The sequence below is a fragment of the Ptychodera flava genome, chromosome 10 (genome assembly GCF_041260155.1).
Source record: "Ptychodera flava strain L36383 chromosome 10, AS_Pfla_20210202, whole genome shotgun sequence".
Taxonomy (NCBI): Eukaryota; Metazoa; Hemichordata; class Enteropneusta; family Ptychoderidae; genus Ptychodera; species Ptychodera flava.
Genome location: NC_091937.1, coordinates 3,726,638 through 3,745,374, shown reverse-complemented (window position 1 = coordinate 3,745,374; position 18,737 = coordinate 3,726,638). Strand labels below are relative to the sequence as shown.

Below are 18,737 nucleotides of genomic sequence, written 5' to 3'. Positions count from 1 at the left end.
TTTGAAAACTATTCTATGTCACCAAAGTGGAAGTCTAGTGAGAAGGGGTGCATTAATTGCTGTCTAGCACCCACCCACTGAATGTTTCCATAGGTTTGGCACAATTCCAATAATGGCCAAAGTAAGTAAGGCTGCATTCAAAAAAATCCATGGTGGGGGCTGGAGGAATTCAGGGGGAGATTTCGAAAATTTATGGGGTATTCAAGGCGGGGACTTGAAAGTTTTGCACTACCTATAGGGGGACCTGAAAATATTTGGCTCCAACATTTTGAAGTTGTCCAATGGTTCTAATGTTAGTAATAATCAAATAAATTTTGAAACTGTTTTGTCGCACTTTGAGACTTTATAATCTTGAAAAATTCAAAATAATGAATAAATGCCAGTAAATTCTCATCAAAACACAAGTTGGCTTGTAACACGACAAGACCTGCAAGTGTTTATAATTTTTTTCAATATTTCTATGCAGTGTATCAAATCAAGTTTTTTGGTGTCTCTCTACAGCATGGTGAAAAACACGATATTCAACAGTTTGTCAACAAAGCCTGTTTGTCTGAATATTGGTGTTAAATGTATAAGAGTTCAGACTGAAAGTTATTTGTCAATGATACAAATGCACCACTCTCCAAGAAACTGGTGACAAGCACCTTTTAGCTCACATGTTCACAGTGTCACATTGTTCTTGAGCTAATGTCACACTGTTGATTTGTGTGTGTGCACACCTTTTTAACACGTGTATTCACATCTTAACTATATCTGCGGTACGATGTGATGATAGATATCCCCTTCTCCCTTTGTTTTAGGGTCACCCCGCGTGACCCTATGTAAAAAAGGTCAGGGGTCATAGAAAGGTCACCTGACAACTTACCAGATTCTTCTGTTAATCAATTTCATAAGCTCTGCGTGGATTTCAAGTTGAGGTCACAGTGACGCTACCATTGGGAAAATGGCCGTTGAGTCCCATGGGTCACCCCAGCTGGGTCCATGGCCTTCGTGTTTACTTACAGTGATAAGCCAATTGTTTCTTGAAATGGGTTATTTAAGGTCGCATCTGCAGTTCTGAAGTGGGTGTGGCCATGACCTGACAGCCAACCAATCAAACTGTTATGTACTTTGGTTTGGTAAGGGATGAACCATCTAATATGAAGGGGGTTTGGAAATAAATCTTGATAAGGAGCAAACTATTTCCTGGTGCTTGTGATGCTTTTTCAAATGTTAGTTTTAAGCAGATATTTGTTTTGTATAGTCAGGATGTTTTTCAGTTTAATCTGAAAATGAAATAGAGCTCTCTACCGGTATATGGATAATTTCTGCCAGTGTTAGTCGTCCATCAGTCAGTGTTACCAATCAAAATGGTTCGGCCCAAAATGCTTCCACATTTTAGACATACTGATTTGTCCCTAAGGATGCTTTCATTTTGGCAAAATTTTTCTCTGGAATTGCCTGTTTAGCTTTACAGTTTTGTTTCTTTGTACTTTTGCACATGATTGCAAAAGTAGTATGTTTACCACCATCCCAGCTGTTTGAATGGCAAGTTGTGATAATTTCTGTAGTATTGTACCTTTAAATGTGTTTCATGTTTTTACATACTTTTAGTTTTATAAAATGTCAGTCAGACCAAAAATAGTACAAAAATAGTACAAAGAAATAAAAAAGTGAATGTCAAGAGAAAAGAAACCCCTACAAGGTACAGAATTTGCTGTAGCAATGATGGTTACATCTATAATTGTTGGAAAATTATCCAGTGCATATCAAATATAAATACCGTTTTCTTCTCATACAGATACATATCACTTGGGTCTGCTGAAGCTCATCAAACTGTGGATTTATTACATTCAAGACGACACATCAAGATGTCTCAGACTGAGTGCAAGTTTCTCAAAAAATGAAAAAAATATGTCTCTATGGTTTGCTGCACAATACATGTATGGTAAGTAGTAACATGATTACGATAGATACGGAGATGTTGTATCAAAATATGACCTGTCTGTTTCTCAAATGATGAGTGACAGCATACCAAATTTTGAATCACAAAAGTAATTTGGTGAATTCACCAAATAATTATGAATTTGTCGCTTTGGGTCAATCTTGACGGGTGTGTCTAGCTGGCAGGGTACGCTTACCCATTTCGGACACCTGGTACCACCACTATTTCGTGTTTCAAGATGACCCCATTGCCTTTGTCATCATCTATATGTTCCTTGGACCTGGTAAATTTCATAGTTTACCTTGAATGATAACGATTATTGGACCTGATTTGATGTCTATTATCATAATAAAAATAGATGATGGACACTCTGCTTTGTTTAATATGTATCAAAAATAAATACATTATGTTCAAATAAACAAGCAGTGGACCAAACAGAATAATAATATCAAAACAAAGTTTAAGTAGTCATATCATCATAGATGAATGGTTGAATGGTGTCAGTCATGTGAATAAAATAAACTTCATCATCTTTAGAATTATCATTTGGAGAGGTTGCAATGGCCACAACAAGGCTTACTTTTATTGAACCATGTACTTTCAGTGGTGGGGATGTACCTCATTGGTTTTTGTGTTGGTGAGAAGATACTGTTGGTTGAAAGTTTGAATCTGTAAAACAATGCTTCGAGGATTATAAGTGTCAAAGACAAAAATGTAAGATTCCAGAAATATCAATTTACAATTTGCCATAAAAAAGTCATATTTGCACTTTCAGCATATTTACAGTATCAGAAAGGACAATACAATGAAGCAACAGCCATTTTGCAAACAATTGTTGAATTACTGTCTTCAGTTGATGTGTCTGTCCAGTATTCATCCATAGTTAGGACTCTACTGGGATGCTGCCTTGCTCATCAGGTAAAAACACAAAAACCTTGAATCAGCCAAACAGGAGACATTGACAGTTTCACCATTGCTTTCAGACATTGAACAAGCAATTCTGTGCTTGAATATGTTTGCTTTAACACTGTGCTGATAGTGGACAATCGTTTCTATTCATCAAATTTGTAAGATACATTTTTAAGAAGAGTGTGTATTATTAGTGATACTTTTTTTCTTGAATATATATTTTTGATTTATACATTTGACTACTAAATTGTAGTATATGTATAACTTATTTATCTTCCATGGCAAAGTTGGATTTTGATTCATGGAAATGGAGATGAAAGGATGGACAACATAAAAAGTAACATTATATTGTATAAAGTGTTCTGATTTAAAATAATGCAAGTGTTCATTTTCTAATTATTTTTGACAGGACAAAAATCAGACAGCAATCCATCAATTTTCCAAGGCTTTACAAGACAACTTTAATAACTTATCAGCCATGTACAACATAGCCATACAGTACAGAGTTCTCAAATGGTATGATGGTGAGTTAGAAACATGGAACCTACTGCTTATAGTAAGTATACTGTCTTACACAACTATTTTTCATTTTCAGTTCTCATACATTCCGCTTCTTGTATTATAGAGCATACAGGCAGCTGCCAGAATCAGTTGTCATCTGTCTCTTTTTGTGTCTGTCTTTCTGTGTGTCTCCATGTATGCTGTGTGTCTTGTTTTACGTGTATTCATCTGCCCCATACAAAATCTCAGAACCATTGAATTGTCAGTTTGGCGAAGATGCGTCATGGACAACATGGGATGACAAAGTGATAATAATGAAATTTCATAATACCGTAGTGATACATACTTCCATGTCTTCTGTTATTTATTATATTTGTTAACCTTTGAGTGCCAACATCAACTTTTGTTGCCTTTATAGAATATAACAAAGCCAGCAACTTTTTTTCAAATCTAGAGTTTTTATAAGATTTTTTACAAAATTTTGGTCCACAATTTACTCATTGAAAGGTTATGACCGTTTGGTCCAAAATTATCAAACAAATTACAGAAAAATTCATAACAATTGGTAAAATGTTACACTGAAATTTTAGTGGGAAAAATTACAGCGCTCGCAAAGGGTTATTTCTGAAACAACCACTGCAAGTCATCTGAAATGACGGCTTATATGCATGTCACTTTTAATGGTTCAAAATTTCATCACCTGTAAATTCACAATTGTAAATAAACAGGGTGACTGGTTTTTGTGTTGGAATGTAACATGCATTGAAGGATTTTTTTAATAGTTCAGATTTGAAAACAAAATCTTTCCCTTACACAACTTTTCTTTCCAGTAGTGCTTTAACAATCAAAGAGAGTCCCAGTCTGTTATGAGTTCACTAAGTGAAATGCAATGTATAACAATTATACACAAATGTTAAATATGTTGAGTATACACATTTGTATACAAGTAAAATGCTCAAGTTCAGTGCGCACTTTATCTGTAAAGATTGGCATTATGTATACTCTTGTTCTGTGTACATGTCGATGTACATTACATATAGGTAAATATGTTCCATATAAAAAGATATACATTATGTATACCACTTATGTGGTGGTCCATGCATATTCAAATAAGTAATAGAATGTACGAGCATTTTGCCTAGTGGTTGTTTTAAGACTCAACAAAGATTGAATTAATCCGAATGTGATATTTTGTGACTTTTTGGATTGGTCAGACTCTTGAAACCAACAAGACCCAAAATGATGACAGGAATCAAAAACTGGTGGTAAAACTGCCTGACAATTCGATGTGTGGATATCATAGGACAGTAAAAGTTTGCAGATCAGCTGCTCAGTTGAAGAGGCCAACCCAGCTATATGTCATGGCTAGAAGATGTCTAGATTTAAAATGGTAAGGAATTTTCTGATCACATTGCACACTACCGGTACAACACACCCATCCTTAGAATAAAAATGTTGACATAATTTTGATTTTAATTTTGAATGTCAACTTGCCTGGAGATTGAAACATTAAAGCCCTTGTAGCTGTAACTCTTGAAATTGTTGACCTGAGAAAGGCTTTCTAAAGGATATAGTCATTTACTACTGAAAAATTGGAGGGGTAAATTTAAATTTTAACTGTTATTTTGATTTCCTACCATTTTTAGCTCCCATAGCCATATGTATATATGGCAATGGAAGCTATTCTTATAGGCTAGGAAAATGTCTGTATGTATGTATGTCTGTATGTCTGTATGTCCGTATGTCTGTATGTCTGTATGTCTGTATGTCAACATCAAAAACTCCAAAACCGCTGTACATTTCATCTTGATATTTGGTGTGTACATGGATGATGGGCTGTAGATGAGATTTTGTTCAAATGAAGTTGTCATTGCCAAAAATATGCAAATTAAGTGAAAAAATGTAAAAACAGTCAAAATTGAAAAAACTCAATAACCACTGAGCAGATTACATGGAAAATTAGCATGTAAGTACTTTGGGCTGACATGAAATGATTGTGCGCATCTTGGGTCAGTATCTTGGACTTGCTATTTTTCATGAATTTTTTTGTAATTTTCTCCCATTTTTGGTCAAAAAATCTCCTGCTCTGAAACCACAAGTCCGATTGATTTGAAACTTGGTATGGAAGTGCATAGGAGTGACCTTTCCCAAATTTGGGCAAATCGTGGTGAAATTTGCATATTTTTAGTTTACACGTCCATAGACTCCCATGTATAAGGCAGATCTCCATAGACTCCCATGTATAAGGCCACAAAAAATAAAAATTTAGTTTCTCATCGTATTCATATTGCAAAAAGGATGCAGTGACACAATTTTTAGTCCCCACGGATGAAGTCCATTAGGCTTATAGATTGGGTCATGTCCGTCTTTCATCCATGCGTGAGTCCATCCGTTCACGCAGATATTTCGGATATTTTGACAAAATGTCATGTGACCTCGATGACCTTTGATCTCAAATATACATATTTGTCCATAACTCAGTAACCACAAGTGCTACCACCCTTCATATATGGTATGATGGGACAGCTTATGATGCCACAAATTGTACCTCATTAATTATGTGCATATCTAATTTTGAGCAAACCAATAGAGCTAGAGGTCTGATTTTTGGTATATAGGGATAACTTAGCAATACAATTTTTTTGACAAAATGTCATGTGACCTCCGTGAATTTTGACCTCAAATATACATATTTGTCCATAACTCAGTAACCACAAATGCTTACAGCCTTCATGTATCAGTCTGCACGATAACCCGGCTTTTGAGGTGTGGCCGGTACCAGTGATTTGATTGGGTATTGTAGGGTGATTGGCATGTGTAACATCATGTCAGAAACCATTTTCTTTAATGGGTGGGTTCAATCACTAAGGTATAAATAACAATTGATATTTGTTATCACATGAAGATATTTTACAATAATTTGATATTATTTGTAATTTATTAAATTAAAATAACTATTTTCTTGATGATTTGAAGACGTTGAGAACCTCAGTATGCATGTGTTCTATGACAGTTAAATTTCCCACCCTGCGCATAAATGGTTGACACTTCGACGAGAGTTGACCGCTGTCGATGCTATAACATCAAAACATTAGAACAAGAAACTCACACGGTTCTTAAAGTTACGGATCAAATTTAAAGCTAATTATCTTTCTAGAGAAGAATTTAAGATAGGTACAAAAATGGCTTTGCTGGAACGAACCTAGATTGAAAGGTCTAAATATAGCGATCACATGAACTTCCCGACCGGTCCAACTACCCGTCGACTGCATGCCGTACTGCTGTCAAGATTCGATGTCTAAACACCAAAGAGCTGCTGTTTAGCCCCTGCTGATGTGTACCAGTCCCCAAAGAGTACTGCCACATCTATAGAAAGCTACACAAACTATATGCGTCTGTTTTTACTCACAATGACTGAATCCTGTCTCAAAGCTGTCATCAATATAATTTCCTGACGGGCAGTGTGTGGATACCGGGATACGATCATCGTTGCATGGGCATACCACAGATATGATCGTTGACACTCGCTGGAAAATCGACCGCTAGGACTATTATTTTGTTTGGTTTTACAGAGAGTAATGGGCTGTGGTACAGAGATATCGACTAATTACACACATTGGAAGGTAAATTGCCTGTCGGGCAGTGACGGGCAGCAGTATGTCGACCCTTTGATCGAACACTTGCAACACTGCCTGCGATCGCAGACGTAGACCAGTTGTGAGATCGACAGAAATTTTAGTTGTCTGGATCTTTTCAACAAATACGGGCTACCAAAAGTTACCTCTGAATGCAGTTGTAATTAGCACCTCTACTACAGAAAATGTACTCATACGCCGGCGAGTTATTCCGTATTGTGCAAGTTTCGTGCATTTCGAGTGGCTCGCCGGTGGAATGAGCACGCACAAGCGAGTAATACACGACAGCTCATTATGCATGACCTCATTATGTCTAGCCATTTAACCAATAGGCGCAGCTTTGAGATGTCATGTGATAATATTCATGAGCATTTGTTTACAACATATGCGATTTTCCCGCCACGTCGTTAGCCTGGGTTTTCTTGATTATCTACGCCTATTTTACCTTATTAAGGCATAGCTGATGAGTCATACTTTGAGGGCAATAATAATCAGCTAAGCTGCATTCAAGAAAATGGTAAGGGATGGCTAGTACCGCGCTTCGCGCCCTTACGACTTGGATTTGACATGTGTCAATCAATGGTTTTCACTGCAAGTTACTCGAAATCGTGTCAATCAGAGCAATTACCGACGAGGGGGCAAGCCCCCGATGAGTAATATGAAGCTGTATGTTGCCAGGAGTAAACCATTGCCGATTGGAGAGGTTTGCATTAGTCTGACGGTACTTAGGTGGAACATAATCGGCTTGAAAATTTTAGGGTTTTTCATTGTTTCGCTCAAAAGTTAACAGTGCTTAGAACACATTTTGATGAACCACAGTATGATTAATCATTTTTAAACAATTAGTAATACCTAAAGGCCTTACTTTTCATACTAAATTGTCTACATGATTTTTAGACCAAAAATTACAAAGTTTCAAAGAGAGGTCCTGTCAACCCCATAGAAAATGTACCTTCCATTTCTGCGTGCAGTGAGGTCACCAGCCGAGCGGGCGGGACTTTAGCACCCGTTTACTGTATTGTGGAAGCTATGCTAAAAGTGACACTTGTAGCCTTTTTCAAGCAGCGTCGTCCTCAACAGCAGGATTATGCCACAAAATTGACAAAATTTTCATATTTTGCCGTATATTCACACACGTGAATTCGCTCCATTTCTGCCGACGATCGCGTGCGTAGTGAACCAGATGACTTTATTTTACGTTTACATTGACAATGGGGTACGTTTAATCGGCATAGTTTTGCGATTGTGTCTTTAGACCAAAAATTACAAATTTTGAAAGTTGAGTTCGTTCAAAATCAAGTCATTTTAGCTATCCGATTGAAAAGTGATGAAATTATATTTTAAAATATGTATATTGCCAAAACATTTGTCGACAATATTCTTCAGACCTATGGCCGACACTTACCATCTCAAAAACGGTGAAAATATATCTCAGTTTATGAGAAACCGCGTCTTTATTTGGGCGATATTGCTGGCTTTTGTTTACTTTCAATGACGCCACTGAAAGACGCCATTCTTGCCTATATTACCCGTCATGCAATGGTACCGGAAAAGCCCGGTCATCGTGCAGACTGTATGGTATGATGGGACACCTTATGACGCCACATATTGTACCTCATTAATTATGCGCATATCTAATTTTGAGCGAGCCAATAGAGCTAGAGGTCTGATTTTTGGTATATAGGGATAACTTAGCAAAACAATTTTTTTGACAAAATGTCACGTGACCTCGGTGACCTTTGACCTCAAATGTACATATTTGTCCATAACTCAGTAACCACAAGTGCTACTCCCTTCATGTATGGTATGATGGGACAGCTTATGACGCCACATATTGTACCTCATTAATTATGCACATATCTAATTTTGAGCGAGCCAATAGAGCTAGAGGTCTGATTTTTGGTATATAGGGATAACTGAGCAAAACAATTTTTTTTGACAAAATGTCATGTGACCTCGGTGACCTTTGACCTCAAATATACATATTTGTCCATAACTCAGTAACCACAAGTGCTACACCCTTCATGTATGGTATGATGGGACACCTTATGACGCCACATATTGTACCTCATTAATTATGCGCATATCTAATTTTGAGCGAGCCAATAGAGCTAGAGGTCTGATTTTTGGTATATAGGGATAACTTAGCAAAACAATTTTTTGATAAAATGTCATGTGACCTCGGTGACCTTTGACCTCAAATATACATATTTGTCCATAACTCAGTAACCACAAGTGCTACAGCTTTCATGTATGGTATGATGGGACACCTCATGACGCCACATATTGTACCTCATTACTTATGCGCATATCTAATTTGAGCGAGCCAATAGAGCTAGAGGTCTGATTTTTGGTATATAGGGATAACTTAGCAATACAATTTTTTTGACAAAATGTCACGTGACCTCGGTGACCTTTGACCTCAAATATACATATTTGTCCATAACTCAGTAACCACAAGTGCTACAGCCTTCATGCATGGTATGATGAGACACCTTATGACGCCACATATTGTACCTCATTAATTATGCGCATATCTAATTTTGAGCGAGCCAATAGAGCTAGAGGTCTGATTTTTGGTATATAGGGATAACTTAGCAAAACAATTTTTTTGACAAAATGTCACGTGACCTCGGTGACCTTTGACCTCAAATATACATATTTTTCCATAACTCGGTAACCACAAGTGCTACACCCTTCATGTTTGGTATGATTGGACACCTTATGACGCCACATACTGTACCTCAATAATTATGCGCATATCTCATTCTGAGCGAGCCAATAGAGCTGGATGTCTGATTTTTGGTATATAGGGATAACTATAGGAGAGAAATTTTTTGACAAAATGTCATGTGATCTCGATGACCTTTTACCTAAAATATATGTTTATGTCAATAAATAAGTAACCACAAGTGCTATGTCCTTTGTATTTAGTAGGATGGGAGACCTTATGACAACACACGCTTTACCTCATTAATTATGTACACATCTAATTCTGGGCAAGCGAATAGAGCTAGAGATCTGATTTTTTGGCATATAGGGATTAATTAGCAATATATTTTTTTTCAAAATGTCATGTGACCTCAATGACCTTTGACCTTGATTATACATATATATGCATATTTCAGTAACCACAAGTTCTATACCCTCCAATTTTGATAGGATATTAGACCTTAAGATGTCACATCTTGTACCTCATTTATAATGCACATATGTATTTCTTGGCTGGCCAATACTGCTAGAGGTCTGATCTTTTTCCCGATTTAGAACCATAACTTAGACATGCCTCATGTGTTTCAAATTGGGAACAACGACATAGACCTATGTGCCCATAGATCTCAACATATACACTCCAGTGATACTTCTATTAATGACCACATTTTCCTGCCCCATCAAGACTAATACTCCTATTACAAGTGGGGACTATGTCATTGTAAATGATTTGTTGAGTTAATGGTTGTATCACAGTATTCGATATATCTAATTCTGTATTTTTCCATTTTATATTCTGAATAATTACATTAAACATATTTCACTGTCTCCAGTACATTTCATTTAAGTATTTCACTTCATGCACTTTATCCCTTTCACACATGTTCAAATATCTGACCAGAGAACAAACACTAAATAGTCCAGGATGGGAGCTACAGTGTCATTGACGCTATTTTTAAAAAATGGTAATATTACAAAGAAAACATAGCATATGATGTCCCAGTGAAAAACATTCAACACTATGCATTATATTGTACTACTCTGTTGTTTCTGTGTAGATTCCAAGCATATATGCATGTTGTACAGTGTTGTTTCTTTTTATTTGCATGAGGGCGCCATTTTATGTTTTGGCAAACGCTGATTATTTATCTTGCTCAAAACTGCACATGCAGTCCCTGCGGACAGTTTATTATACTTGCATAAACGCCCTTCAATAAGTACATTCCCACCAGCTTGTTTTAGTTGAAGTAAAATCATGAAGAAAATGCTGAAAGATACTGCTATTGGACCTTTGAAAAAATACAGAGCATGCTGAAGAATACCATAAAATATTGTAATTTATTCAAAAAGTATGCCGTGCTTTAGATTGTTTCTGTATATTAGGTTGTCACACTGCAATATGAACGGAGAATGCCTGAGACAGGAAATATGATCTAGTATTTTATAATGAATGTCATCATCAACATAAAAAACTGATATGAGCAAAAGATGCATAGCAAGTCACCATCAAGCAGCATGAAAGGAATTCAAGTTCTGATAGAAATGTAAGACCAATGTAATTGAGATAAAATATTCTAAAAAGTTGAAATTTGCGAGCTAAGAGAAACTAACCATCTATCTATTGAGTTCGATTATTCATTATTTTCTTTTCCTTTTAGGTATGAAATTGCATCTCAACGATATCTGGATTTGATGGCTCTCATCATGGAGAATACTTTCATACAGGTATGCAAATGATATTGACCTTTGACCCTGTGGGGAACTTACAGATTAGGCTGTATCTGTTTGTCTGGAACTAAAATTGCATGACACCTAACACCAGTACGGCACCTAAATTGATAACAACTCAAATTATCACAAGAGCAGTTAACTGTGTGGATGCTAAGGCTTGACATATGCTGCAATCTTCAATTAAAGAGTTGTTGACAATGTGAGGTCTGGGTCTTGCACCCTTACTTTGGCATCAAAGATGGTTAAAATTTTCTGAAATTGCCACATATGAGTAAGGGACACCCTATCTTCTCTCCTTGGAGTAAGAACTCTAGACTCTGAGTACAACATTTGTAGTTATTGACAATCGTGGTACTGTCATGATACAGAAATAGATACAGAAATAGTCTATCTACATACATCATGGAGGAATTTAGTGGACACAAAGGTGATCTCAATTGATATCTATCTACTTGATAGAGAGCATAACAATGATTTAAATTATCAACACAATGTTTGATGTTCAAGGTCAATATTGTCTCTTGTTTTGTCACTGATATTTTATTTGTACATGTTTATGCATTGTAGTCTGTTGTGCTGTCTATTCCATCACTCCCTCAAACTGCATTGTTCACATTCGATGAAGAGACTCACAATATATCATACAGGTTAGATTTGCCCCAAGTCCATAGGCTTATGAAATGATTCCATGTCCCAGACTTTCTGGTCGAAATAAACAACCAATCATAGTCTACCGTACTTTATAGTTGCTCTTTTGCCACCTGCATATCCCATCAAGAACCGTAGAACAGGCGGGACTGTGTCATCTTTGATGACTTGTCTCTCTATGCTTTGCATACATGCAAGTCCAGCTACCTTCAGTATGATTTGAGAAAATAGTAAAATTGTCTTGAAACAGCTAGGTGTGCGCAACACTTGGTTTTTGCGTATTACAATTATTAGTTGCAAATTTACTCATTATGTGTCTCATACAAAATGATGTTTCAAAGAGTAGAATGCTTGTGATGCATTGGGTCACAGATAATCACTGAGACAGATCATGAGTATAATACGATATAACAGTTTGTCATATATGTACATGCATTACCAGATGCCATGCATCAAGCTCAGAATCGATGACATTGTGATTTATTATATTTGGCTTCTCATGTTTGCCCGGTTTCAGCTGAAATTTTACTGAACACTTCTTTTTTCTCCTATTTGCGATTTGGGGAGCAGGCAGCTGAAACATTGCAACATGAAAAGTTCTGTGATTAGTTAATGTGCAAGCAAACTATAAGCTTGCCTATGATTAGTCGATGCACTGCACAAACAAACCAGACCACTTAATGAAATGGCCTCTGATTGGTCAATGCAAAGTGCAAACAAACTGAATACTTTTACGATTTGTTTCGACATTGGTCACTGCAATGAGTAAACAAACTAGGCCACTGTGTGACATAGCCAATAATTGATTGATTACAGTGATGTCACAGCTCAAAACTCCTAAGTTTTATGAATTTCCTTTCAGGACAAAAAATTTCTTCCAGAATATTTGGATAAAGGTGCCAAGCATTTTAGCATCTAATTGCTCAAAAATTTCACTGAATCAAACCTAAGATTGAGCTCTCTTAACACATTGTCTTTTATTTTCACAGATTTACCCAGAGTTTACCAGTGAAATACGTCTGCCAAACGTTGCCACAATTTACAGTGAAATGACATCTGCATTGCTGTTAAGCCAGAACTTTGATGATGTCGAGATTGTGTGTGAACAAATCATTCCCAAACTGACATACAGAGATAACAACTGAATTTGATATGTTCAGGAGATTTGTCAGATTCTGAGATCCATTCACAGTTGAACTCCAGTGAGAATACATTTCAAGACAATGATGGATTGACTCAAGAAAGTGATGCAGGTCAAATTCCCAGTCAGTTGTCAAGGAAACGCTTCAGGAGTGAGGAGGATGTGTCTGAGAATACAGAGCGAGGGCGCTATGATATCAGGTTAGCAAACATTGTGTCAATTTTGATGATGCAAGCTGAAGCTCTGATGAAGATGGAGAAATTTGATGATGCTGTAAGATGCCTAGATGATGTGTGTCATTTACTCTCTGATGTGATACCAGGATGTGTTGATGAAGTGACACAGAAAGTTGATAGCAAGGATCATAAACAAAGAAGATTAAATACAGGTATGGAATAAAATGTTTTCTAGTGGATGAAATATTACAATTATGATTAAATTGTGCCTTGTTGATAATCCACAGCTGTGAAAGTGCACCAATAGATCACTTTTCAATGCAACTTTCATTACATGCCTTGATATGAGTGCAAATCAGAGTATTGATTTGAATAGGAGCATCTGCGGAGTTAGCAGGCTGGTGAACGATTTACTGACTGGATTCCATAGTTACCCGGTCCTGTGAAGCCCTTCGATGTTTTTGATGTCAAAGTAGAAGCCTAACGCTAGATGAAAAATACCCATGGACGCAGTGCTATTTTGACTTTCGTTAAAATCTTTTTGATGGTAAAATTGTTTGAAAATGCCCTGCATGTAACTAAATGTTATATAGCATTAACTGTGAAAAGGCATGTAATAAAAATATTATTGCCTGAACACATGGGTTTATGTGCCCTCGCACAGCACAAGAGATTTCCCATAATACATTATGATTTGTACCAACGTAGATTCCCCTGTGAAGTCTACCATGTCTCCCATGTGTAGATAAATTCCTGGACTAGTTGTAAAAATTCTGAGGACGTACTTTTAAGGACCCCTTTCTTCTCAATTCCCATTTTAAAGGATTAAGAAAATTGTGCTTGATTGAGAGAGGAGATAGCATTTTTGTAAATTTTCCACTGATTGTGTCCTCAGCCATACTGAATAATGTGATGGAAAGTAGGGAGACTAGTTGCACCTGTTGTATGAAACAAAAGGATATTGATTTTTTTCCAAATAGAAAGAACAAAAGAAATGTAAATGCTAGCTTTTTTTCAGAGAATGACCCCTTCAGTTGGTAATAACTTGCTTCCCAAAACTGTGACATTTGTAGTATCTGCAGAATGTGACTTTTATGGTTATTTAACGGTTTCTTTGAAATTTATACTTCAATATTTCAACGTACAAATATAACAAATATAATAAATCAATTATCTTGAGACTTCACATTATTGCTTTTCTGCAGAACTGAAAAAGTGATAAAAAAACTAACATTGTTGGTACAAATCAAACAGCATTTTGGGTAATTTATTGTACTGTGCCTCACAGCAGGAGACAATTTGCCCTCCTGGCATCTGGCAACTTGTCACCTGCTCTTTGCACACATAAACCCGTGTATTCAGGCAATAATATAATACAATCCAAATGAGTCTTTTCCAACAAACAGTGCACCACATTAAATGGTGTATTTTTAGTATATTAGGCAATCCATAGCAATGCAAAACCAGCTATGTACTGAGCTGCTAGATTGTTGTGAGAACCCAAAATGTCATCCTAAATAAATAATTCCTATTTTCCAAAATGTTGAAATAATATTTTAGTTAGCAGTATACAAATACATCAGCTGTTGACTTGAAAAAAATTGCACCTATTTCCACACTCAAAATAAATCATCAATAACATTTGGATTATCTTTGATGGTTGATGAAAATATCTTATGAATAAACTCATAAGATGCATCAAATATTATTTTCAACCAAGTATGATAACAAACATGAAATGTCCTTACAACATTTCTAGTGCAAAACTTCATGGCCATGATAATGAACATCTATCACCCTATATGCACAGTCATATGATGCAGAGGGTCTGCAATACACAACAACTTCCACCTATTTTGTTCTAAACATCAATTTTACTTCAATTTCTGCAGTTCAACAAGGTTTGAAGAAGCAATGTTGATATCCATACAATAATTTAACAATATCAAAATTTAAGTCTAATCATCATAGCCATGTCAAATTATCAGTATTACATGTGCTAGATATTAAAAAATCATAGATCAGTAGATGTGATATCTAATTTTACACACCAATCTGTAAGCTGTTTGTTGTCATGGCTTTATTTTCCAGATGGTGATGTCATCACTGATTCTGATACTAATCCATGTGACAAACATTTACTGAATATCAAATCTATGGCCTACAACAACAAGGCAATGATTCACATCAGTCAGGGTAAACTTCAAGAAGCTGTGACATCATTGCTTTTGAGTGTCCAGTGTAACCAAGGTAAGGACGCACTAAGAAAACATTTTGTTTCTCAACCCTACATTGCCTAAAATCTGTAGGCTTATAAGTATTAAAACAGAGTTAATTGAAGAAATAAACTTCAACAAACTGTCACTGAAGTGGTGTGGTGATTATGAAATTATATATAGTACTCTTACAGGCTACTGTGTAGATCGTGGGGTCAATGTGATGGCATATAGAAAAGCCTAGAGACTGGGGCCAGTCTATTTCTCGTCCTCTCATGCATCAATGTTGACTCGCTGTGTTAGTCTTTCTTGTCACGTTCACTTGAAAGAATTAAATTTACACTAAGAATGGCAGCAAATGTCAAGTCCACACACACTAGAGTACAGTAACTGTTCTGAAAAGTGAACTTATTGTTGTAATCATTATGTACGTCAGAATTTCCACAACATGCACATGCACCAGAAGTGCGAATACTTAAAGATGAAAATAAAATTAACAGCATCATTACACCATTTGATTTGTAGGATGAGAGTTAATCCCTATAAATTGTATCGCAGTGACTTGACCTTCCTTAAGTCACTCTACTTTGTTGAAAAATGGTTTTATGCATTAAAAAAATTAAATTTGAATGCACAAACTTTCAGCTTGCATTTATTCCTACTGAGTGAGAGAATACTGAATTCTGAATGTTAGCCTGAGTCCAAGATCAATGCATGGCAATATCGCCCTCATTTGACATAATTTGGTTACAGTTTGTTTCATTTTGCAACATTAATACTCTATCCTGTTATAAAATACAGCAATATTACAAGAAAATCTGATACTGTTGTTTAAGATACACATTGTTAACTTACATCACATCCAAAACTTTGGAACTCTGTTCAGTCATACAAGTGAACAGCTGCTTACCGTTTGAATATGTCATGTGACTTTAATACATGATAAAAATATGAATGTTGTATTATTTTGTTTTAATATAAAAATAGTTATTGAATAGTTTGAATATTGAATTGAATAGTTATTGAACTATTTTTATATTAAAAATATGAATGTTGTATTATTTTGTTTTAATATAAAAATAGTTCAATAATACAAACACCAATTCAACACCTGACTTTGATCTATTTTGTATTAGCTATTTATATCATTTGAGCTATTTTTAAAGTTGTTTCTATTGTCTGTTTTTCCATTGTGCAGACAACCAGGAGGCAATATACAACCACACACTGTTGTTGTTGCGACTTGGCAGACTTCAAGATGCAGTGATGAATTGGTCACAATTTAGAAGAATTGACACAAAGATGGATGTTATACAAATGAGTCATCTTCTCAAGACCAAACAGACAATGCTGAGGTAAAAGATTTAATAAAAATAATAGTATGTTTGTCCTGTTGTTTAAAGCATTTTCCAAAAGGTGGAAGTTGTTTATTAGGTGGCAGAGAGATTCTTCAGAAAGTCCTAGATCCTAAGATTGTAAAAATCATACCATGTTATACCAATCATGGGACTATATCTATGTGCCTTGGGATAGGTGACCATATGCCCTCCTGATGTTGGGTAAATGGTCACCTGCCCCAAGGTACATAGTCCCTTGTTTGATCTACATGCCAAGGAGGCTCTTAAGTAGTTTTCACTCTAAATTTTTGGCTTTATTTGCAAATGACAATCACATGCTTTATTTAGATGTTGGATGAAAATTCATCAAAAAACAGAAAGATTTTTATCATCAAATGGTGCATTGATATATTTAAATCACTGTACAGTTTTGTTGTTTATTGATTTTTATGCATAATTTTCAAAAATCCAGACTTCCAATGTGAAACATGTACTTTGATCATTTTCAAATCCAGAAGTTGCCTTGCTGGAATGCCATTTTCAGTCAAATGATGACTGTGTGTCCAATGACGTCAACAACAAGTTACCATTTTCTACGGAGCATGTAATTTTCAATATACTAGTAAGAGGCATGTACTAAAGATATTTACAACATATGTCTCTCATAAATGTATTTGTCAGATAATGATAAATAATTTATTTAGAGACCGGTGGCACTTAAACACTTGGACAGGTTATTTTTAAGTTGTGATGTTCAACTCCATATGTACAAGCACAAGAGCTTTCTTTCCAACATGCATCACTTTATGTCTTGAAAGTTTCACTTGATCTCAGAGAGAAAGATAATAGTACCACTAAATATTCATTCAACTGAAAAACATTCAACTGTGTCATCATGGTATTATTACATTAAAATTAAGAGCGTTCATATTACATCATATGTTCTTTTTCAATATTTTAAATACAATTTCAATGTATATGTGTATCCTCAGGGTGAAAATAAACCTGACCATAAGATTTGTTTGATTGTAATCAAAATTTCACTTTGAACCAATTATCTTTCTGCTACTCATGTTGCATGTATTGTGTTTGATTTCCAGATCTTCCAAGGAGAAGACACTATCAGACCTGGAATATCAAAGTCTAAGACTTGATCAAGTCATTATAGAACAATGGCAGAAACTGAAGCATTGAGACACTTCTTTGGAGATTCAACATGACTTTCACAAATGGAGAATACAATCAAGAACACAACAAAAAGCATTATTGTGTGCTTAAAGGCACTCCAGCTGCAACTCTGCGAAATTTGTCCAACCTCAAGGTACCTCCAATTTCCTCAGATATTGCAATCTGCAAATTGAATGATATAGTCATTAACTATGCCTCAACAACGTTTGCTTGTGGCAGAATAGGCAAGAAATTGAACAGATTTTTGTTAATTTTAAATTTCCTGCCATTTTCAAAATCTTGCCATGTTATGTGAAAAATGGAGAATTTTTTGTCAAAGTGGAGTGAATCCCTTTCCTGTCCTTTCAGTGGGTTGCACCATGTTGTATTTGTAAAGATTCAAATGTGTACATGCACCATTTACGCTGTTTATCATGTAGTTGTATGGAGGCAGCCATATTTGGGTGCGGCACCCGTTTATTATTTGTCTTACTGAAACCTCCCAATGCAGTCCCACTCAGTGGATAATTATACTTGAGTAAACATCTCTGAGTAAGAACATTTCTATGAACTAATTTTAATCTAAATATAAAATCATGAAAATAATGCCAAAAGTTGCAGCTCATGTGCCTTTAAGTAT

At 35.7% G+C, this 18,737-nt stretch overlaps 1 protein-coding gene across 5 annotated transcripts in view; it reads left to right on the top strand.

Annotated features, from left to right (window-relative positions):
* LOC139141817 (uncharacterized) overlaps positions 1-18,737 on the top strand; it is a 171,024-nt gene that overhangs the window by 116,191 nt on the left and 36,096 nt on the right. For 2 of the 5 annotated variants that reach the window (XR_011554256.1, XR_011554254.1), the window contains one exon: positions 18,031-18,134. The exons of 2 other annotated variants lie outside the window; for them this stretch is intronic. The gene's annotated coding sequence lies outside the window, so the exon portion shown is untranslated. Of the gene's footprint in view, positions 1-18,030; positions 18,135-18,737 lie in introns of those variants that run through there. One more of the 5 variants, XR_011554255.1, reaches the window with a different exon arrangement.